Source organism: Dendrobates tinctorius, unplaced genomic scaffold, assembly GCF_039654945.1.
Source record: "Dendrobates tinctorius isolate UK_male_01 unplaced genomic scaffold, ASM3965494v1 ptg000158l, whole genome shotgun sequence".
NCBI classification, from domain to species: Eukaryota; Metazoa; Chordata; class Amphibia; order Anura; family Dendrobatidae; genus Dendrobates; species Dendrobates tinctorius.
In genome coordinates, this window is record NW_027361825.1 from 18,502,298 (window position 1) to 18,526,555 (window position 24,258).

Genomic DNA, 24,258 nt, shown 5'->3' on the forward strand with positions numbered 1-24,258 from the left:
TTAAGTCTCCTCTCAGTCTTCTCTTTGGCAAGCTAAACATTCCCAAATCATGCAACCTTTCCTAATAAGACAGAGTTTGCAGACCGGTCACCATTCTGGTCGCTCTTTTCTGAACTTGCTCCAGTTTGTTGATGTCTTTTTTAAAATGTGGCGTCCAAAACTGGACACAGTATTCCAGATGAGGTCTGACCAAAGAGGAGTAGAGGGCAATAATGACTTCACGTGATCTAGACTGTATGCTTCTGTTAATACATCCTAGAATTGCATTTGCCATTTTTGCTGCTGCATCACACTGTTGACTCATATTCAGTCTGTGATCTATTAGTATACCCAAGTCTTTTTCACATGTGCTGTTGCTTAGCCCTATTCCTCCCATTCTGTATATGCTTTTTTCATTTTTATTGCCCAGATGTAGTACTTTGCATTTTTCCCTGTTAAAAAACATTCTGTTAGTTGCTGCCCACTTCTCCAGTTTATTTATATCTTTTTGAATCCTCTCTCTCTTCTCTAGTGTTAGCTATCCCTCCTAGCTTTGTATCATCAGCAAATTTAATCAGTTTACCCTCAATTCCTTCATCTAAATCGTTGATAAAGATGTTGAACAATACAGGGCCCAGGACAGAGTCCTATGGTACCCCACTTGAGACATTCTTCCAACTGGATGTGCAGCCATTTACGACCACTCTTTGGGTCTGATCACTAAGCCAGTTATGAATCCACCTAACAGTCGCCTTGTCCATTCCATACCTAGTCATTTTTTCAATATGGATTGTGTGAGATACTTTGTCAAATGCTTTGACAATGCTTTGACGCTGATGTGGCATCCCGGCATTACACAATCACATGTCCCACAACCTTACCCATGTCCTGAACAATCCTGTTACTGGGAAAGTCTACCTACCCATGATTTGTGGGTCCTATGTCAATCAGGGTTGCCCCCACAGTCTACAGCTACTGCACCTCATCCTCCTCCTCCTCCACCTTCTCTTCAGCCTCCATCTCTGAAATGACCACAACAGTCACAAGCTGGAAGCTCTGCAGCACTGCCTCAGCCAAGCATCAACAGGCTGTACTGAAGCTAATATGCTTAGGTGACAAACCGCACAATGCTGAAGAGGTGTGGACAGCTCTGAAAGAGCAGGCAGATGTGTGGCTGACATCGCTGAACCTACAGCCAGGCATGGTCATGTGTGACAATGGCTGGAACCTGGTGGCGGCTCTGAGGCGAGGCGAGCTCACACACATACCATGCCTGGCCCCTGTGCTTAACCTCGTTCAACGATTTCTCAAAAGCTAGCTGGAGCTGCCGGATCTGCTTGTCAAAGTATGCCGCCTGTGTGCCAATTTTAGAAAGTCAGCCCCAGCTTTCGCCGCCCTTGACCTGCTTCAACAGCATTTGCAGATTCCGGCTCACCGGCTGGTGTGTGATGTCCCCACGCATTGGAACTCAACACTGCACATGTTGGAAAGGATTTGTGAGCAGAAGAGGGCAGTTGTTGACTACTAGCATAAACAAGGCCGTCGGTATTCAGTCCGGACTCCACACATAAGACCTCAGGAGTGGACATGGATGTAAGAGATATGTACCATCCTACAAAACTTTGAGGAGTCCACCAAGATGCTGAGCGGCGATGACGCCATAACTAGCATCACCATCCTGCTTTTCTGTCTTCGTGAACACTCTCTGCTAGAGTTGAGCGAAACGGGTCGAAAAAATTCAAAAGTCGCCGACTTTTGGCAAAGTCGGGTTTCATGAAACGAAACCCGACCCTAGGATGAGGTCGGCCACGAGGTCGGCGACTTACGCGCCAAAGTCGCGTTTCAAAAGTTTGTTTTGCGCTCTTTTTCAGCCAATCAGGATCCACGGACACTGTGGGCAACGTGATGACATAGGCACGGGTCACCACCATCTTTCAGAAGGGCATGCAAGTGATTGGCTTGCTTTGGTGGGCGTCACAGGGGGTATAAAAGCGCGTGCACGCCGACCGCCATCTTACTTCTGCCGATTTTAGTATAGGGAGAGGTTGCTGCTGATTCTGTAGGGAGAGCGTTAGGCAGGGAAGAAGACAAAAAAACTGCTTCTGCTGCTAGCGATTTGGCCTGCACAACACACAAGTCACTGTGTGTGCAGTGCAAGGGGAGGCTATATTGTGGTGTATCAGTGGTGTTGGTTGTTGGGCTGCCTTCTAAGGCTTCCTGACATGCTGGCATTGCTGTTTACCCACTGCTCCGCAAACTGCTTTTTTAAAAGCAATCCAATCTCCCTTATCCTCTCGTCACTTTGGTTACAGGCAGCTGTGCCATCGAGCGTGTCACATAGCGCTCAGATATCAGTGGGCCGCACACAATCCACAAGTGTCCAGTGTCCAAAAGTGTACGCAGAGATTCAAAATCTCCATTATCCTCTCGTCACTTTGGTCACAGGCAGCTGTGCCATCGAGCGTGTCACATAGCGCTCAGATATCAGTGGGCCGCACACAATCCACAAGTGTCCAGTGTCCAAAAGTGTACGCAGAGATACAAAATCTCCATTATCCTCTCGTCACTTTGGTCACAGGCAGCTGTGCCATCGAGCGTGTCACATAGCGCTCAGATATCAGTGGGCCGCACACAATCCACAAGTGTCCAGTGTCCAAAAGTGTACGCAGAGATTAAAAATCTCCATTATCCTCTCGTCACTTTGGTCACAGGCAGCTGTGCCATCGAGCGTGTCACATAGCGCTCAGATATCAGTGGGCCGCACACAATCCACAAGTGTCCAGTGTCCAAAAGTGTACGCAGAGATTCAAAATCTCCATTATCCTCTCGTCACTTTGGTCACAGGCAGCTGTGCCATCGAGTGTGTCACATAGCGCTCAGATATCAGTGGGCCGCACACAATCCACAAGTGTCCACTGTCCACAAGTGTACGCAGAGATTCAAAATCTCCATTATCCTCTCGTCACTTTGGTCACAGGCAGCTGTGCCATCGAGCGTGTCACATAGCGCTCAGATATCAGTGGGCCGCACACAATCCACAAGTGTCCATTGTCCAAAAGTGTACGCAGAGATTCAAAATCTCCATTATCCTCTCGTCACTTTGGTCACAGGCAGCTGTGCCATCGAGCGTGTCACATAGCGCTCAGATATCAGTGGGCCGCACACAATCCACAAGTGTCCACTGTCCACAAGTGTACGCAGAGATTCAAAATCTCCATTATCCTCTCGTCACTTTGGTCACAGGCAGCTGTGCCATCGAGCGTGTCACATAGCGCTCAGATATCAGTGGGCCGCACACAATCCACAAGTGTCCAGTGTCCAAAAGTGTACGTAGAGATTCAAAATCTCCATTATCCTCTCGTCACTTTGGTCACAGGCAGCTGTGCCATCGAGCGTGTCACATAGCGCTCAGATATCAGTGGGCCGCACACAATCCACAAGTGTCCAGTGTCCAAAAGTGTACGCAGAGATTCAAAATCTCCATTATCCTCTCGTCACTTTGGTCACAGGCAGCTGTGCCATCGAGCGTGTCACATAGCGCTCAGATATCAGTGGGCCGCACACAATCCACAAGTGTCCAGTGTCCACAAGTGTACGCAGAGATTCAAAATCTCCATTATCCTCTCGTCACTTTGGTCACAGGCAGCTGTGCCATCGAGCGTGTCACATAGCGCTCAGATATCAGTGGGCCGCACACAATCCACAAGTGTCCAGTGTCCAAAAGTGTACGCAGAGATTCAAAATCTCCATTATCCTCTCGTCACTTTGGTCACAGGCAGCTGTGCCATCGAGCGTGTCACATAGCGCTCAGATATCAGTGGGCTGCACACATTCCACAAGTGTCCACTGTCCACAAGTGTACGCAGAGATTAAAAATCTCCATTATCCTCTCGTCACTTTGGTCACAGGCAGCTGTGCCATCGAGCGTGTCACATAGCGCTCAGATATCAGTGGGCCGCACACAATCCACAAGTGTCCAGTGTCCAAAAGTGTACGCAGAGATTCAAAATCTCCATTATCATCTCGTCACTTTGGTCACAGGCAGCTGTGCCATCGAGCGTGTCACATAGCGCTCAGATATCAGTGGGCCGCACACAATCCACAAGTGTCCACTGTCCACAAGTGTACGCAGAGATTCAAAATCTCCATTATCCTCTCGTCACTTTGGTCACAGGCAGCTGTGCCATCGAGCGTGTCACATAGCGCTCAGATATCAGTGGGCCGCACACAATCCACAAGTGTCCAGTGTCCAAAAGTGTACGCAGAGATTCAAAATCTCCATTATCCTCTCGTCACTTTGGTCACAGGCAGCTGTGCCATCGAGCGTGTCACATAGCGCTCAGATATCAGTGGGCCGCACACAATCCAAAAGTGTCCAGTGTCCAAAAGTGTACGCAGAGATTCAAAATCTCCATTATCCTCTCGTCACTTTGGTCACAGGCAGCTGTGCCATCGAGCGTGTCACATAGCGCTCAGATATCAGTGGGCCGCACACAATCCACAAGTGTCCACTGTCCACAAGTGTACGCAGAGATTCAAAATCTCCATTATCCTCTCGTCACTTTGGTCACAGGCAGCTGTGCCATCGAGTGTGTCACATAGCGCTCAGATATCAGTGGGCCGCACACAATCCACAAGTGTCCACTGTCCACAAGTGTGTGCAGAAATTCTAAAACTCCCCTGTCCTATAGACACCTTGTACCTTGTTTTACATTACTATATAGTTTTTTGGATTTTGTCTACATTTCTACCAAAAATGAGGAAGGCTGGTGGAAGAGGCCGTGGAATTGGGCGGGGGTTGGCAGCTGGTAATGATGGTGTTGGTGGTGGATCTGATGGTAGTGGCAAGAGCAAAATAGGACCAAATGCAGGAGGTGCTGACCCTGCGTCATCTTCTGTCTACATAAGGCCTCGAACGCTTAGTTTTCTAGGAGTTGGCAAACCGCTTTTAAAGGCACAGCATCAGGAAAAAGTTTTGTCTTACATTGCTGACTCAGCCTCCAGCTCTATCGCCTCCTCTTCTTCAGTTGTAAAAAGTAAAAGCACTGAGTCGTCATTGGAGGCTCATGTTCATGAACCACACCTTTCCTTGTGTCCTTCACCCCAACCAAGATTGAAGGATGACGCAGGCCATACTACTGATTACTCCATGGAGCTGTTTTCACATACCATGCCTGGATTATCAAGTCAAATGGTGAATTACCCAGGCCAAGATGAATCTGACATGGAGTGCACTGATGCACAGCCGCTGATGGATGATTCTGCTGGTACATTCACTCAGAGCACTACATTGTCCTCGCAGTGTACAGAGCCAGATTTTGACCCTGATGAGACTCAGGTGCCCCTTCCCGCACACTATACCACCATACTCGGTGACACAGAGAAAGGTGCACATGACATAGAAGAGGAGGTGATGGATGACCCAGTTGTTGACCCAGATTGGCATCCATTGGGGGAAGAGGGTGCTGCTTCCAATAGCTCAGATGAGGAGCATCCACAGCAGACATCGACATCGCAACAGCTGTTATCTGGCAGGCCCGGAGCACTCCAAAGACAGGTTCCAAACATCAAAAGAGTTGCTGGACAGCTTGTCCAGAGGGTCAAAAGATCACAGCGTGCTAGGCCGCAAAATGTCTGCCAAAGTAGGAAGAGTGCAGTGTGGCAGTTTTTTGAACAAAATCCTCATGATCAGGCCAAGGTTATCTGTAAGAAGTGCGCAAAGACCTTTAGCCGAGGGAAAAATCTGAAAAATTTGAATACCAGTTGCATGCTTAGACATTTAACCAGCATGCACTTGCAAGCGTGGACACAACACCAAACCTCAAGTGCCACATGTGCAACTGATCACAACGAAGGTAGTCAGCAACGCTACATTGTTTCCCCCACTGTAAGCACACCGGTTAGCACAGCAGCAAATGTTGAGGTGTCGTTGCAAGGCCACAGCAGTCAGGGAATCCCACTGTTATATCAACGAAAGACTGATTCTAGGCCATCAGAAAGAACACCAACTCCATCACCATCATCAACCCTCTCTCAGTCCGCCCTGTCCACCGCTACTTCCACCATATGCAGCTCTCAAGTCCAGCTCACCCTCCCAGACACTATGAGTAGGTCAAGAAAGTACTCAGTCTCTCATCCGCGTACACTGGGTTTGAACGCCCACATTGCCAAACTAATCTCGTTTGAGATGATGCCCTTTCGGTTGGTGGAAAGCACAGCTTTCCGCGAACTCATGGCCTATGCAGTACCACGCTATGACCTACCCAGTCGCCACTTCTTCTCTCGCAAAGCCATCCCAGCCCTCCACCATCATGTGAAAGACCGCATTGTCCATGCACTCAAGCAGTCAGTGAGCGGAAAGGTGCACCTCACAACTGATGCATGGTCCAGTCGGCATGGCCAGGGCCGTTACGTGTCCATCACTGCGCACTGGGTTAATGTGGTGGATGCAGGGTCCACAGGGGACAGCGGTGGTGGGACAGTGCTGCCTAGCCCACGGTCTAGGAAACAGTTGGCTGTAGGCGTTCGACCCTCCTCCTCCTCCTCCTCCTCCAGAAGCGACAGCTCGTCCACAGAGCGCAGTCGTACGAGCACTCCATCTGCAGCTGCCACTGTTGCACACGATGTGTCCCCCTATCGAGCAGCTAGTGGAAAGCGTCAGCAGGCTGTGTTGCAGATGATGTGTTTGGGCGACAGACACACCGCCGAGGTGCTGGCCGAGTACTTGAAGCGACAAACTGAGTCATGGCTGGGCAGTGTACATCTTGAGGCAGGCAAGGTAGTTAGTGATAGCGGCCGTAATTTTGTGGCAGCCATAGCCCTTTCAAAACTCAGCCACATACCTTGCTTGGCTCACACCTTGAACCTGGTGGTGCAGTGCTTCCTCAAAAATTATCCGGAGTTAACAGCCCTGCTCCAGAAGGTGCGAAGACTGTGCGCGCACATCCGCCGGTCGCCTGTACACTCCGTTCGTATGCAGAAGCTGCAGCGATTGCTCCACCTTCCCAACCACCGCCTCATTATCGACATTGCAACAAGGTGGAACTCCACCCTGCACATGGAGCGGCTGTGCGAGCAGAGGCAGGCCATAACGCATTTGTGGGAGGATACACGGCCAGGCACTTTGAGAGCAGACATGGAGTTGACAGGCGTGCAGTGGTCGAAGCTGAAAGACCTTTGTAAAGTCCTTCAGTGTTTTGAGGAATGCACACGGCTGGTAAGCGCAGACGACGCCATCCTAAGCATGAGCATCCCACTTATGCGTCTGCTCATGCAAACTTTGACGCACCTTAAGGAGCAGGCGTCTGCAGCCAATGTTGATGAGGAGGAAGAGGAGGAGGGAATACTGTCATGTCGGACGCTGTTCACACCACAGCATCCGGCAGGCAGAGGTAGTTCCACCTCCAGCCACTATAGCCTCAGTGGTGCCGGCCTGATCTTCAGGCTCTCGGGGGTTAATCCTGCTGGAGACCAGGTTGGATGGTTAGTCACGCCCACGGTCTTTAAATAGTCATGCTGGCCTATGGGCGTCGCCGATTATAGCTTGTGTTTCATACCAAGTGGTTCCGGTCTGGAGTGGAGGTGTTCAAGAGAGAGAGATTCATATCTGGTGTCGTATGATCCGTCGTTATCCTTTCTCCTTCCCATATTTGTGTTTAGTTGTGCCCTGTTCACATTACTGTTTATTCCTGTGTGTGTGCGGCGCAGTGCAGTTTAAGTTCTCCCTGTCTGTCATTATTTGTGTGGGAGCTTTGGTGGTGACTTCTCACTGGGTGGAGGGTGGAGGGTTAAGTGCAGGGCTGAGCAGGAGATAAGGAAAGGTCGGAGGCTCAGGCATTTGCACCTTCAGCAAAAACCCTGGGTTGAGGGTCAGACAGGGTTTCCCCTAGTAAAGGGACACCACAGGGGCCCCGGGTATTTCAGCCTTAGTTGAACTAAGCCCCCGTGACATTATAATCGGCCCACATTTTTTCAGGAGTCCATGGATCCATTAGATTCCATAACCCGCCAGTTGGCGGCGCTGTCCATACAGGTCTCCGAGTTGAATGGGGCAGTTCAGCAGCAGGGCCTGGTAGTAGCAAAGGTGCAAACGGCATCTGCAGGTATCGGTGCAGAGCCGAAGTTTCCGCTGCCAGAACGATTTTCAGGCGATCGCAGCAAATTTGTCGTATTTCGGGAGGCCTGCAAATTATACTTCCGCATGCGGCCAATATCCTCAGGTAATGAGGCCCAGCGAGTAGGGCTGGTGTTGTCATTACTGAGTGGTGACCCCCAAGCATGGGCATTTTCCTTACCACCTGACTCTGCTACATTTCATTCGGTCGATAATGTTTTTTCTGCCCTCGGGCTCATTTACGATGACCCTGACCGACTGGCTCTAGCGGAATCTAAAATCCGCGCCCTCCGCCAGGGGGAGCGCTTGGCAGAAGACTATTGTTCGGAATTTCGCCGCTGGGCTGTAGACACACAGTGGAATGACCCAGCACTGCGGAGCCAGTTTATTCATGGGGTATCAGGGAGGGTGAAACAAGCCCTCCTGATGTATGAGACTCCGGCATCATTGGAGTCTGCCATGAGTTTGGTGATACGTATTGATCGCCGTTTTCGTCAGAGGGCACAGGAGACGCTACCTCTGGGGGAAAACAGAGGTGCAGGTGTGGTTGAAGTAGATGAGTCCCCTGAACCTGTGCAGATTGCTGGCGTGGCACAGGTTCAGCCTCGCGCTCCGGAAGTCCGGAGCATGTTTCTACTGTGGTAAAGGAGGTCATTATGTTAACGTTTGCCCGGTACTACCTAAGAGGGTCACACCGGCGGAAAACTGTTAAGCTCAGAGGGTATGGAGGAGACCCAACTGAGCGTATGCATATCCTCCATGATGGTATCTCAATGTATGCTCCCTGCCAAGGTTATTGTCGCCGGCAGAGAGCTACCTATATCAGTGTTTGTGGATAGCGGTTCCGTCACCAATCTCATAGATGAGGAGTTTGCACACACCGCCGGGTTTAAGATTGAAAAACTTCCTCACCCCATACAGGTGGTGACCATTAATGCTGTTCCCCTCCCTCAAGGGGAGATTACTGAGTTTGTGGCAGAGGTGAAACTCCACATTGGGGTCCTACATTCTGAGTCGGTTACATGTAGGGTCCTCCGTAATCTCCCAGCTCAAATGGTCCTGGGTTTTCCATGGCTGTCCAGGCACAACCCGGTAATTGATTGGAAAACTCAGGACATAGTACAATGGAGTGGTTTCTGCCAAGACAATTGCTTGGCCACATGTGTGTCCGCCGTGACGCCCAGCCTGCCGGAGGCTTTGCAGGTTTTCGCGGATGTTTTCTCTGAGAAGGGTTGCTCAGAACTGCCTCCACATAGAGCCTATGACTGTGCTATTAGGTTAAAACCCGGGGCCAAATTACCTAAGGCCAGGATGTTTAATATTTCTGGTCCTGAGAGACAAGCTCTGAAAGACTACATCGCGGAGAGTCCGAGCAAAGGTCACATCCGGCCTTCGTCCTCGCCTGTAGCCGCGGGGTTTTTCTTCATTAAGAAGAAAGATGGGGGGTTACGCCCGTGTCTGGATTTCCGAGAGTTAAACCAGATTACTATCCGTGATCCCTACCCAATGCCGTTGATCCCGGATTTGTTCAACCAGGTAGCGGGGGCAAAATGGTTTTCCAAGCTGGACCTCAGGGGGGCGTATAACCTCATAAGGGTCCGTCAGGGGGATGAGTGGAAGACGGCGTTTAACACTCCTGAGGGTCATTTTGAGAGTCTGGTTATGCCGTTTGGGTTGACCACCGCGCCTGCCGTTTTCCAACATTTTATTAATGATGTCTTTGCTCATGTCCTGGGGAGATTTGTGATTGTATACCTGGATGATATCCTCATTTATTCTAGCGATCGGGACACTCATTTGCAGCAGGTTAGGCAGGTGTTACAGTTGCTCCGGGAGAACCAGCTCTATGCTAAGCTGGAAAAATGTTTATTTTTTGTCCAGGAGTTGCCCTTTTTGGGATATATTGTGTCCGCAGCTGGTTTTAAAATGGACACCGCTAAGGTGCAAGCGGTGTTGCAATGGGAGAGGCCGGAGAGTCTGAAAGCACTCCAGCGGTTCCTTGGGTTTGCGAATTATTATAGGAAATTTATAAAACACTTTTCGACTGTCGCCAAACCGCTCACGGACATGACAAAAAAGGGTGCCGATCTGGCGAACTGGCCTGAGGTGGCTATACGTGCATTTGAGCGTCTGAAGAATAGTTTTGCTTCAGCCCCCATTCTGGTGCAACCAGACGTGTCTAAACCTTTTGTGGTAGAGGTTGATGCGTCGGAGGTGGGAGTGGGGGCAGTACTGTCTCAAGGCTCGTCCTTGAGCGAGATGCATCCATGCGCCTACTTCTCCAAGAAGTTGTCGCCGGCCGAACGGAATTATGATATCGGCAACAGGGAGTTGTTGGCCATCAAACTGGCTTTTGAGGAATGGCGACACTTCTTGGAGGGGGCGGCTCACCAGGTCACAGTTATCACCGACCATAAGAATCTGCTCTACCTGGAGTCGGCCAAGCGTCTGTCTCCTAGGCAGGCTCGCTGGGCATTGTTTTTTACTCGTTTCAATTTTCTTGTGACGTACCGTCCCGGGGCTAAAAACACCAAGGCGGATGCTTTGTCTAGGTGTTTTCCGGGGGGAGAACCTCGGGAAGAGCCGGTACCCATCCTCCAGAAAGGGGTAGTGGTCTCGGCTCTCACGACTGAGGTAGAGGCGGAGATTGCCAAGGCCCAAGAGGAGGTACCACCAGGACTTCCCGCCAACAAATCATTTGTACCCCTGCATCTTCGGCCTAAGGTGTTGAAGGAACACCACGATTCGGTACTGGCTGGTCACCCAGGGGTGAAGGGCACCTTAGAGCTGGTATCGCGTTGTTTCTGGTGGCCCAAAATCCGGCAGGACGTGGTCTCGTACGTGGCAGCTTGCATCACGTGCGCTAGGGCTAAGTCACCCCGAACCCGTCCTGCTGGCACGCTACAGCCTCTGGGGGTACCCAATAGGCCATGGACAGAAATCTCCATGGATTTTATCACTGACTTGCTAGCCTCGGCAGGGAACACGGTCATCCTGGTGGTGGTTGACCGTTTTTCAAAGATGGCGCATTTTGTGGCGTTGTCCTCTTTGCCCAATGCTAAGACGTTGGCTCAGGTATTTGTGAAGGAGGTGGTCAGACTCCACGGAGTACCGTCTGACATAGTATCTGATAGGGGTACGCAATTTGTGGCGAGGTTTTGGAAAGCTTTTTGCTCAAGGTTGGGGATCAAGTTGTCACATTCATCGGCGTTTCATCCACAGTCTAATGGACAAACTGAGCGCATGAACCAAAATCTAGAACAGTATTTACGATGCTTTGTGTCCGACAACCAGGAGGAGTGGTCTACTTTCCTTCCTCTGGCCGAATTCGCATTAAATAATCACCGCCAAGAGTCATCAGGAGAGTCTCCATTCTTTTGTGTGTACGGTCAACATCCTCAGTTTTGTACCTTACGTCAGGGTGACTCCGGGGGTGTCCCGGAGGAGGATCAGCTAGGAGCCCAATTGTCATCAGTCTGGAGGCGGGTGAAACAGCGTTTGTTGAGCATGAGTGCCAGGTACAAACGGGTGGCTGACAGTAGACGCGTGCCAGGTCCGGACCTGTGTGTGGGTGAATGGGTGTGGTTAGCTACGAAGAACATAAAACTCAAAATCCCTTCTTTAAAACTGGGTCCAAGGTTTATTGGGCCTTTTAGGATTTCTGCCATCATTAACCCAGTAGCTTATCGGTTGGAACTTCCCGCGGTGTACAAGATACACAACGTGTTTCACAGGGCTTTATTGAAAAAGGTGGTAGGCTTGGTGGACACGACGCCGATGCCACCTCCAGTCATGGTGGATGGCGAGTTAGAGTTCGAGGTCGCCAAGGTAGTGGACTCTCGAGTAGTACGCCGTACTCTTCAGTATTTGGTGCACTGGCGGGGGTATGGTCCAGAGGAGAGGTCTTGGGTTCCAGCCTCAGACATACATGCGGATCGGCTGGTCAGTTCTTTTCACCGTCGTCATCCGGACAAGCCGGGTCCTATGAGTCTTGAGGGCCCTGGGGTCCCTCGTAGAAGACGGGGTACTGTCATGTCGGACGCTGTTCACACCACAGCATCCGGCAGGCAGAGGTAGTTCCACCTCCAGCCACTATAGCCTCAGTGGCGCCGGCCTGATCTTCAGGCTCTCGGGGGTTAATCCTGCTGGAGACCAGGTTGGATGGTTAGTCACGCCCACGGTCTTTAAATAGTCATGCTGGCCTATGGGCGTCGCCGATTATAGCTTGTGTTTCATACCAAGTGGTTCCGGTCTGGAGTGGAGGTGTTCAAGAGAGAGAGATTCATATCTGGTGTCGTATGATCCGTCGTTATCCTTTCTCCTTCCCATATTTGTGTTTAGTTGTGCCCTGTTCACATTACTGTTTATTCCTGTGTGTGTGCGGCGCAGTGCAGTTTAAGTTCTCCCTGTCTGTCATTATTTGTGTGGGAGCTTTGGTGGTGACTTCTCACTGGGTGGAGGGTGGAGGGTTAAGTGCAGGGCTGAGCAGGAGATAAGGAAAGGTCGGAGGCTCAGGCATTTGCACCTTCAGCAAAAACCCTGGGTTGAGGGTCAGACAGGGTTTCCCCTAGTAAAGGGACACCACAGGGGCCCCGGGTATTTCAGCCTTAGTTGAACTAAGCCCCCGTGACAAATCCTTGATGACATTCAGCCATTGTCTGCTCAGGGACCTCTCCTGGACGAGGTGGAGGAAGAAGAGGAGGAGGAGGAGGAGGATGATGGGGATGATTACTTAGGGGAGGAGGATGCATCTCGTGGGGCAAGTGAAAATGTTGGCGTGGCAAGGTCTGGTACAGGGTTTGTGCGTGACTGGAGGGATGTGGATTTGCCAGAAAGTGCTCCTCCACCCAGCACTCGCAGTGCATCATTGACACCGGGAACATTGGCCCACATGTCAGATTATGCCTTGCGGATCCTAAAAAGGGACCCCCGCATTGCTAAAATGATGAACGATGACGACTACTGGTTGGCCAGCATCCTGGATCCACGCTATAAAGGCAAATTACAAAACATCATGCCACAGGAGAACCTTGACCTAATATTGGCTAATAAACAAGCAACTCTGGTAAATCGGTTGCTTGAGGCATTCCCAGCACACAGCAGCGGTGATGGTTCTCACACGAGCCGTACGGGCCGGGGGCAGCTTGGCAGAGGTGTTCGTGGTGCACACAGCAGAAGTGGCGTTGGAGACAGGGGTTTCATGACAATGTTGTGGACTGATTTTTCAAATACCGCTCACACAACTGGTAATACTGCATCGATGGAAAGTGACAGGAGACAGCAGTTGTCAACTATGGTTACAAACTACTTTTCCTCCCATATCGATGTTCTCCCACACAGGTCATTCCCCTTTGACTATTGGGCCGCTAAACTGGACACCTGGCCTGAATTGGCCCAATATGCCTTACAGGAGCTCGCTTGCCCAGCTGCAAGTGTGCTATCGGAAAGAGTCTTCAGTGCAGCTGGATCAATCCTGACAGAAAAAAGGACCCGTCTGTCTACCCAAAATGTGGATGATCTAACCTTCATTAAAATGAACCACGCATGGGTTTCCAAGGATTTTGTCCCACCTTCCCCTGATGACACATATGGTGACAGAAAAATGGCTTGCTTTGGTCCACCTCTTCCTGGTACTTCACCTATTTCGCCTTTTGCATCAGTTGAATGTCCAACATCAACATATGCCACTTTCTAAAACTCCCTAACTGTGCTGCCTCCCCCCCCATGGCCGGGGTCACCACCTAGCGCACGACACCGTGCGAGTGCCGTTGCCCTGGACAGGTGGGTAGGCCGACTCTTGGGCGCGGGCACTGGCACAGGGTCCCTCATAGTGCAATCAAGTATCTCTGACGGTGGTGGTGCACACCGCTGTACTATGAGGGGCCCAGTGCCAGTACTGACGCCGACGAGTGTGCCCCCCTTGCTTGGCCAGGGCCCCAGCATTTGCAATCTTTACCTCTCCCTGCTCCTCCGCTGTGTAATCTGGGCCGTCAAATCCATACTGTGCCTGACACCGTCTGAGCCTGCCTCCTGATGTATAGACATATATTTTGAATGTGTACGCTATCCATACATGTTATCCGGGGATACGGTACCCTTTCTAACCTTTGTGCAATGACGTGCAATCCATACTGGGCCTAACACCGTCTGAGCCTGCCTCATGCTGTATAGACATATATTTTGAATGTGTACGCTATCCATACATGTTATTCAGGGATACGGTACCCTTTCTAACCTTTGTGCAATGACGTGCAATCCATACTGGGCCTAACACCGTCTCAGCCTGCCTCATGCTGTATAGACATATATTTTGAATGTGTACGCTATCCATACATGTTATCCGGGGATACGGTACCCCTTCTAACCTTTGTGCAATGACGTGCAATCCATACTGGGCCTAACACCGTCTGAGCCTGCCTCATGCTGTATAGACATATATTTTGAATGTGTACGCTATCCATACATGTTATCCGGGGATACGGTACCCCTTCTAACCTTTGTGCAATGACGTGCAATCCATACTGGGCCTAACACCGTCTGAGCCTGCCTCATGCTGTATAGACATATATTTTGAATGTGTACGCTATCCATACATGTTATCCGGGGATACGGTACCCCTTCTAACCTTTGTGCAATGACGTGCAATCCATACTGGGCCTAACACCGTCTGAGCCTGCCTCATGCTGTATAGACATATATTTTGAATGTGTACGCTATCCATACATGTTATCCGGGGATACGGTACCCCTTCTAACCTTTGTGCAATGACGTGCAATCCATACTGGGCCTAACACCGTCTGAGCCTGCCTCATGCTGTATAGACATATATTTTGAATGTGTACGCTATCCATACATGTTATCCGGGGATACGGTACCCTTTCTAACCTTTGTGCAATGACGTGCAATCCATACTGGGCCTAACACCGTCTGAGCCTGCCTCATGCTGTATAGACATATATTTTGAATGTGTACGCTATCCATACATGTTATCCAGGGATACGGTACCCTTTCTAACCTTTGTGCAATGACGTGCAATCCATACTGGGCCTAACACCGTCTGAGCCTGCCTCATGCTGTATAGACATATATTTTGAATGTGTACGCTATCCATACATGTTATCCGGGGATACGGTACCCCTTCTAACCTTTGTGCAATGACGTGCAATCCATACTGGGCCTAACACCGTCTGAGCCTGCCTCATGCTGTATAGACATATATTTTGAATGTGTACGCTATCCATACATGTTATCCGGGGATACGGTACCCCTTCTAATCTTTGTGCAATGACGTGCAATCCATACTGGGCCTAACACCGTCTGAGCCTGCCTCATGCTGTATAGACATATATTTTGAATGTGTACGCTATCCATACATGTTATCCGGGGATACGGTACCCCTTCTAACCTTTGTGCAATGACGTGCAATCCATACTGGGCCTAACACCGTCTGAGCCTGCCTCATGCTGTATAGACATATATTTTGAATGTGTACGCTATCCATACATGTTATCCGGGGATACGGTACCCTTTCTAACCTTTGTGCAATGACGTGCAATCCATACTGGGCCTAACACCGTCTGAGCCTGCCTCATGCTGTATAGACATATATTTTGAATGTGTACGCTATCCATACATGTTATCCAGGGATACGGTACCCTTTCTAACCTTTGTGCAATGACGTGCAATCCATACTGGGCCTAACACCGTCTGAGCCTGCCTCATGCTGTATAGACATATATTTTGAATGTGTACGCTATCCATACATGTTATCCGGGGATACGGTACCCCTTCTAACCTTTGTGCAATGACGTGCAATCCATACTGGGCCTAACACCGTCTGAGCCTGCCTCATGCTGTATAGACATATATTTTGAATGTGTACGCTATCCATACATGTTATCCGGGGATACGGTACCCCTTCTAACCTTTGTGCAATGACGTGCAATCCATACTGGGCCTAACACCGTCTGAGCCTGCCTCATGCTGTATAGACATATATTTTGAATGTGTACGCTATCCATACATGTTATCCGGGGATACGGTACCCCTTCTAACCTTTGTGCAATGACGTGCAATCCATACTGGGCCTAACACCGTCTGAGCCTGCCTCATGCTGTATAGACATATATTTTGAATGTGTACGCTATCCATACATGTTATCCGGGGATACGGTACCCTTTCTAACCTTTGTGCAATGACGTGCAATCCATACTGGGCCTAACACCGTCTGAGCCTGCCTCATGCTGTATAGACATATATTTTTTGAATGTGTACGCTATCCATACATGTTATCCGGGGATACGGTACCCTTTCTAACCTTTGTGCAATGACGTGCAATCCATACTGGGCCTAACACCGTCTGAGCCTGCCTCATGCTGTATAGACATATATTTTGAATGTGTACGCTATCCATACATGTTATCCAGGGATACGGTACCCTTTCTAACCTTTGTGCAATCACGTGCAATCCATACTGGGCGTGAGAACGGCTGGCGAGCTGTTAAGCAAGCTACAGCACCTGTCCAGACAAGTACAGGGATTCCCTAGCGAGGAGACTTATTTGATTGTTTTCTATGTTGGGACAGCAATTTTTGGGGAGCACTATACTCTGGAGAATTATAGATGGGGCCCACCATACACTGGAACATTCCAAAGGTGGACATCAGACACTGGAGCAGCATTTACAGGGCCCATTATACACTAGAGCATTAGAAATGGGGCCCATTATGTTTGGAGCATTATTTGGGCCCATAAGACAGTGGAGCTTCATCCATGGGGACCAACATATACTGTAGCATTATGTGGAGCTCATCATATACTGTTTCAAACATTATATGGGACCAATGATTTTGTATGGAGAAATAGATGGGCCTCGTCATGAGATGTAAAAAGTGAGGTATTTTTCATTGTACTATACCGCTATTTCTCTGCCGTATCGGAGCATGATGAGTTGTGGTATGTGTTAAAGGGGCGCTCTTTCGCCCAGGGCACATGAAAACCTGCAGCCAGCCCTCCCCCCCCACAAATTTAGCCAAATAACCCCCATTTTTCAGTGCGTAACTTGTATTATGAAGTTAATTAAGGTTGACAAGCTTAAGTAAGAAGAATTGATGCATTTGGCATTCAAATGGGCACTGTAGGTGTGTTTCCTGTCCTCCTCTCACTGCCGACTTTTATTCCCCATTGACTTACATTGGGTTTCGTGTTTCGGGACGACCCCGACTTTTCCCTATAATCGGACGATCTTGCTCGACCCGACTTTTGGAAAAGTCGGGTTTCACGAAACGAAACGCGACCCTAAAAAAGCAAAAGTCGCTCAACTCTACTCTCTGCTCACAATCAAAGAGGTGGCATTGCAGGCTGAGCACAATGAGATGGAGCAAGGAAGCATACAGGGTGATTACACACAGTCCAGCCTCATGTCGTCCCAGTGTGGATTGGTTGACAATGAGGAAGGGGAGGAGGAGGAAGAACAGGGGCTAATTTCAAGCTCTATAGATGGTACTACAAGCACAACTGTCATACCATTTGTTCAGCATGGATGGCCTGAGGACAAGGAGGAGGAAGAGGAGGAGAGCATGGTCAGTTGTCCTCTTGATGAGTCTTGCCTGTTAGCAGTCTGCCACGTATGGCTGACTTTATGTTGTGCTGTCTTTCCCGTGACCCTCCTATTGTCAAAATTTTGGCTGACAGTCATTACTAGTTAGTGACACTTCTAGACCCAGGCTATAAGGAGAGCTTTCAATCTCTTCTTCCAGAGGCAGACAGGTGTACTAAAATGTTGCAGTACCAGAAGGCCCTTGTTGCGGAATTATTAAAAATATTCCCATCTAAAAACGCTGGCGGCAGAGGTCACAGTTCGTTTGACAACCAAGGAGTACATGCGAGAGAGACAACTCCAATCCAGCATAGGCAAGGTAACACTGGCAAAGTTATGGGAGACTTTTCTCCGACCCTCCCATCGCAGTGGCCCTGAGGCGTGGGGTACTCTCACAAGGAGTGCAAAGTTTTGGAAGATGGTGAGGGAGTACCTTGCTGACCATACCAATGTCCTGCACAATTCATCTGTGCCTTTTAATAATTGGGTCTCAAAGCTTGATATGTGGCATGAACTGGCTCTCTACGTCTTGGAGGTCCTGGCCTGTCCTGCCGCTAGTGTTTTTTCAGAGCGCGTCTTTAGTGCCGCTGGTGGAATCATAACTGATAAGCGCATCCGCCTGTCAACTGAAAATGCTGACAAGCTTACTCTTATAAAAATGAACAAGGGCTGGATTGGGCCAGACATCGGAACACCACAGCATGATAGCAGTGAAACCCACACATGGGTATACGCTTCCTGATTTTGGCTATTTGCTGTTACCCTCCTCCTTCTCCTCATGCTCATCATCCACCACCACTAGATCACCATGGTGACCGTGGTCCGTGATGCAACAGCCAATAGAAATTTTTGCAAGGGTGTTTATGATGCCCGTTCCAAAAATGTTTACACTCTATGTTGAGATTCCCCCCATGGGAAAATGTTTTTCAGCCTATATACTTAGTGTATGGGCATTACAAATATAGGAGACCCTTTCCTTTAAACTGAGAAAGCATTTTTCAGAGGCCATCCTCCACGTCTCTTCCAACACCACCACTAGATCACCAGCGTGAATGTGTTCCGTGATGCAACAGCCAGTATAGTTTTTTGTAAGGGTGTTTATGATGGCTGTAAAAAAATATTTACACAGTAGGCTGATGTGTACCCCCCAGGGGGAAATGCTTGTCAGCCCATACACTTAGTGTATGGGCATTACAAGTATAGAAGACCCGCTCCTGTAAACTGGGAAAACATTTTTCTGAGGCCATACTCCACGTCTCTTCAGACACCACCACTAGAACACGAGGGTGAATGTGTTCCGTGATGCAACAGCCACTATACTTTTTGGCAAGGGTGTTTATGATGGCTGTAAAAAAAATATTTACATAGTAGGCTGATGTGTACTTGTGGTGCCCCTGAGGGTTCAGTCGCCACAGAGGTACTGCACCTCCTCCTGAGGTGCAGTATCCCACTTCCCAGGTAAGATGGAGACACCTGACCAGACTCCAACACCTGCACCCAGTACGGAAACCTTAGAACAGCAGGGCACCCTATATGACCCCAGCTTGATTCATGAAGGGTGCTGGGAGGTGGGTGGAACTTAGTTTTAGAGATCAGAGAACAGATAGGAAGTCAGGATGAGTACCCCAAGTGGGGAAGCAGTAAGAGGACGTGTATATAGCAGCTCCTGGTGAGCTGGAGCTGCTGGGAAGGAAAGGAGCAGAAGGATCAGTTCTCCAGAAAGATAGGAAAGGACGGGACATGTGAAGGAGAGCTGGGGACAGGGGCTAGAGCAGAGCCCTTCCCTAAGCTTAAGCGCCAAAGGCCGGGCGCCGGTATCCGAGGTTGTGTGGATGCTAATTATCCTACAGCAGAAACCAGAGGAATAGAAGCTGTAAATGCTTTATTCCCAACTAAGACTCAAAGACACAGTAGCAACGTCTGTGAGCCAGGACCTGTTTGTAAGTGGTCCCTGAAGTAGGCTACAGCTGCCTATCATGCGAGTGGAGTTCTAAGTAACAGACAGAAAGAGGAACTTGAGTGTAATTCATAACTGCGAGTACTTCAGATTAGCGCAAGAAAGGAGACGTCCAGGAAAGGCACATATTGAGGGAGTGCTGAAAAGGTGTACTTCACTTGCCTGGGAGTTGATTGAGCCCCTCGCCTGGAGGACACGGCACGGAAGCGGGCATCTGTGTGCATCAGAAAACTGTGAGTAAAGCATTGGAACTGCATTCAGCTGTGTCTCTGCTTTCTTCCTGCGACAACCTTTCAGCACTGCTACATCCTTTGCCTGAACACTACACCATCTACCTCAACATCTACTTCAACTGCCCAGGGACTACAGCTCTGCCTGTGGAGAGCTATTGCACCTCTGCTGCACCACACCATCTGTCCCAGAGGATCTGCATTGAAGCACTGGTCACCTCTGACCAGATACCACAGGTGGCGTCACAAACTTATCTACACATAGCTTTATTCAGTGTTGAAACACAAAAAGTCCCAAAATAATATTTCCAAGGACAAAAACTCACAATACAATTGAACCACAGCAGAACGAGAGGAAGTATATAAACCACCACCACAAAATTTAGTCCATAAAATCAATTTCATTATTCCATCAAAAATTAAAAATTAATACAACACTACTGGACACCAATATGAACAGGAACACAGTCTTTATCCAGAACAATATAATATTGTGGACAGAAAATGAATCAAATAAGTCAGCTCGCATAAAATCTTAAACATGAACTAGCCACCATTTTACAGAAAGTGCAATATGCTAATAAATGGACCAGACTGTGTAAACAATAGACAAATAAAGTGCTGGAGTGCTAAATGCTAGTTACACATCAGGTGCTAATTAGAAAAACAGTTCATTAAGGACATAAATTTAGAGTACAGAGTGTGCTCATATAGCAGTATAAACTGACTTACAGGATATCTATAATAATAATAGCGTAATAAAAAAAAAATTGTCCAAAGTTACCACAAAAATAAATTTAACCAGAAAAAGTACATCCTATTAACCCCTTAAGCCCCAAGGGTGGTTTGCACGTTAATGACCAGGCCAATTTTTACAATTCTGACCACTGTCCCTTTATGAGGTAATAACTCTGAAACGCTTCCATGGATACTGGTGATTCTGACATTGTTTTCTCGTGACATATTGTACTTCATGTTAGTGGTAAAATTTCTTTCAAATAACTTGCGTTTATTTGTGAAAAAAACGGAAATTTGGCGAAAATTTTGAAAATTTCGCAATTTTCCAACTTTGAATTTTTATGCCCTTAAATCACAGAGATATAGCACACAAAAAACTGAATAAGTAACATTTCCCACATGTTTACTTTACATCAGCACAATTTTGAAACCAAAATTTTTTTTGTTAGGAAGTTATAAGGGGTAAAAGTTGACCAGCGAGTTCTCATTTTTGCAACACCATTTTATTTTTACGGACCACATCACATTTGAAGCCACTTTGAGGGGTCTATATGATAGAAAATACCCAAAAGTGACACCATTCTAAAAACTGCACCCCTTAAGGTGCTCAAAACCACATTCAAGAAGTTTATTAACCCTTTAGGTGCGTCACAAGAATTTTTTGAATATTTTAAAAAAATGAACATTTAACTTTTTTTCACTAAAAAAATACTTCAGGTTCAATTTTTTTTAATTTAACAAGGGTAACAGGAGAAATTGGAATGCAAAAGTTATTGTGCAATTTGTCCTGAGTACGCCGATACCTGATATGTGGGGGGGGACCACTGTTTCGGCGCATGGCAGACCTCAGCAGGGAAAGAGCGCCATTTGACTTTTTCAATGCAAAATTGGCTGGAATTCACATCGGACGCCATGTCGTGTTTGGAGAGCCCCTGATGTACCTAAACAGTGGAAACCCCCCCAAGTGACCCCATTTTGGAAACTAGACCCCCCCAAGGAACTTATCTAGATATGTGGTGAGAACTTTGAACCCACAAGGGCTTCACAGAAGTTTATAACGTACAGCGGTACAATTAAAAAATCATATTTTTTCCACAAAAATGATCTTTTCACCCCAAATTTTTATTTTTCCAAGGGTAATAGGTCCCTAAAAGTTATTGTGCAATTTGTCCTGAGTACACTGATACCCCATATGTGGGTGTAAATGACTATTTGGGCGCATGGCAGAGCTCGGAAGGGAAGCAGCGCCATTTGACGTTTTTGGCTGGAATTGAGATCGGACACCATGTCGCGTTTGGAAAGCCCCTGATGTACCAAAACAGTAGAAACCACCGATAAATGACACCATTTTGGAAACTAGACCCCCCAAGGAACTTATCTAGATGTGTGGTGAGCACTTTGAACCCCCCAGTGCTTCACAGAAGTTTATAACGCCCGTGCCTGAAAATACAAAAATCGTATTTTTTCCACAAACATGATCTTTTAGTCACCAATTTTTTTCATTTTCCCAAGGGTACAAGGAGAAATCGGACCCCAAAAGTTGTTGTCCAATTTGTCCTGAGTACGCTGATACCTCATATGTGGGAGAAAACTACTGTATGGGCACACGTCAGGGCTCGGAAGGGAAGTATTGACGTTTTGGAATGCAGACTTTGATGGAATGGATAGGATTCATCCTTGTGTTATCCTACATCCTGTGTAGGATAACACAAGTGTCCTTCTGCCCCAATGCACATTTCGTAGCAAACTTCTTCAGGAGGCGTCCCCTATTCTATAATATATTTGGATATACTGATCCATGTACATGAAAGAATGGATGGTGCCATGTATCGTGAGATTTTGAGTACAAACCTCCTTCCATCAGCAAGGGCATTGAAGATGAAACATGGATGGGTTTTTCAGCATGATAATGATCCCAAGCACACCACCAGGGCAATGAAGGAGTGGCTTCGTAAGAAGCAAATGAAGGTCCTGGAGTGACCTAGCCAGTCTCCAGATCTCAACCCCATAGAAAACCTTTGGGGGGATTTGAAAGTCCGTGTTGCGCAGAGATAGGCCCAAAACATCACTGCTCTAGAGGAGATCTGCATGGAGGAATGGGGCAACATACCACCAACAGTGTGTGCCAAGCTTGTGTAGACTTACAGAAAACAAGTGACCTCTGTCATTGCCAACAAAGGATATATAACAAAATATTGAGATGAACTTTTGTTAATGACCAAATACTTATTTTCTGGATTTGTTTTTTCGTTTTGACTCTCATAGTTGTGGTCTACCTATGATGTCAATTACAGACCTTTCTCATCATTGCACAATTGGTGGCTGACTAAATACTTTTTCCCCCCACTGTATATATGTACTGAGAGGGCGATGGCGCAGTGGCAGAATACACGCTATTTTTGGAAGCATTAATAGAACATTAAGCCTTTGTCATCCATCACATATCACCTTCCGGGTACGAGCTAACATCTGATTGGTTGCTATGGCACGGTGCCTATATGTCGTGATTGAAGAAATTCTGTTTGACATTTCAATATGTTTCTTAAATCTGTTATTCTCCACCTTTCAGCGCAGAGTGGGAGCCGCTTTCCATTGTGTCAGACTGACGCCTGCTGCACAGTAAACAATGGGATTCAGTCCAACCCCGACTATCATCTTCACAACTGATGTCTCATAATACGCAGCGGTACTGATACGTGCATCTGTTCTGTGTGAGCGAGCAGCTGGAACATTAGCCAGACGTGTGGCGTCTGGGCAGATGTTCCATAAAGCCACCCATAGGCATCGGGACACTAATGGTTGCATCGTTACGCTATTGTGTACACAAAGATCGATCAGATTTTGTGGTTTTCATTGTCATATAGGAGTTAATGTATCCAGATAATACATATATTATGTGTCAATATGAGGAGTCTAGGTATTCTGCCTAATTGTCTAGTGCTTAAAGCAACACGCCTTGCAAATCTGAGATTTATTAGTAATACTAGATGGTGGCCCGATTCTATCGCATCGGGTATTCTAGAGTCTCTGTTAAAATAAAAAATAGTGATATACTCACCTTCCGACAGCCCCCAGACTCTGTCCCTCCTCTCACCACGCTCCCAGCATCTTCCGGGTACAGTAATGCTTTGTGCGAAACACCGCTGATGACGTTGCGCTCTCGCAAGAGTGACGTCATCTCCAGCCCTTCTCGCTAATCATTACTGGGACCGGAAGATGGCGGGAGCGTGGTGAGAGGCGGGACAGAGTCCGGGGGCCGTCGGAAGGTGAGTATATAACTATTTTTTATTTTAACAGAGACTCTAAACTACCCGATGCAATAGAATCGGGCCACCATCTAGTGTATTATACTCATGTTACATCCGGAGCTGCTGTCACTGTTCTGCTGTTACCTAATGTATTGAACTCCAGTTACAGCCAGAGCTGCGGTCACTGTTCTGCTATTACCTAATGTATTGTACTCCAGTTACACCCAGAGCTGCTGTCACTGTTCTGCTGTTATCTAATGTATTGTACTCCAGTTACTCTGAGAGCTGCAGTCACTGTTCTGCTTTTACCTAATGTATTGTAGTCCAGTTACACCCAGAGCTGCAGTCACCGTTCTGCTCTTACCTAATGTATTGTACGCAAGTTACACCCAGAG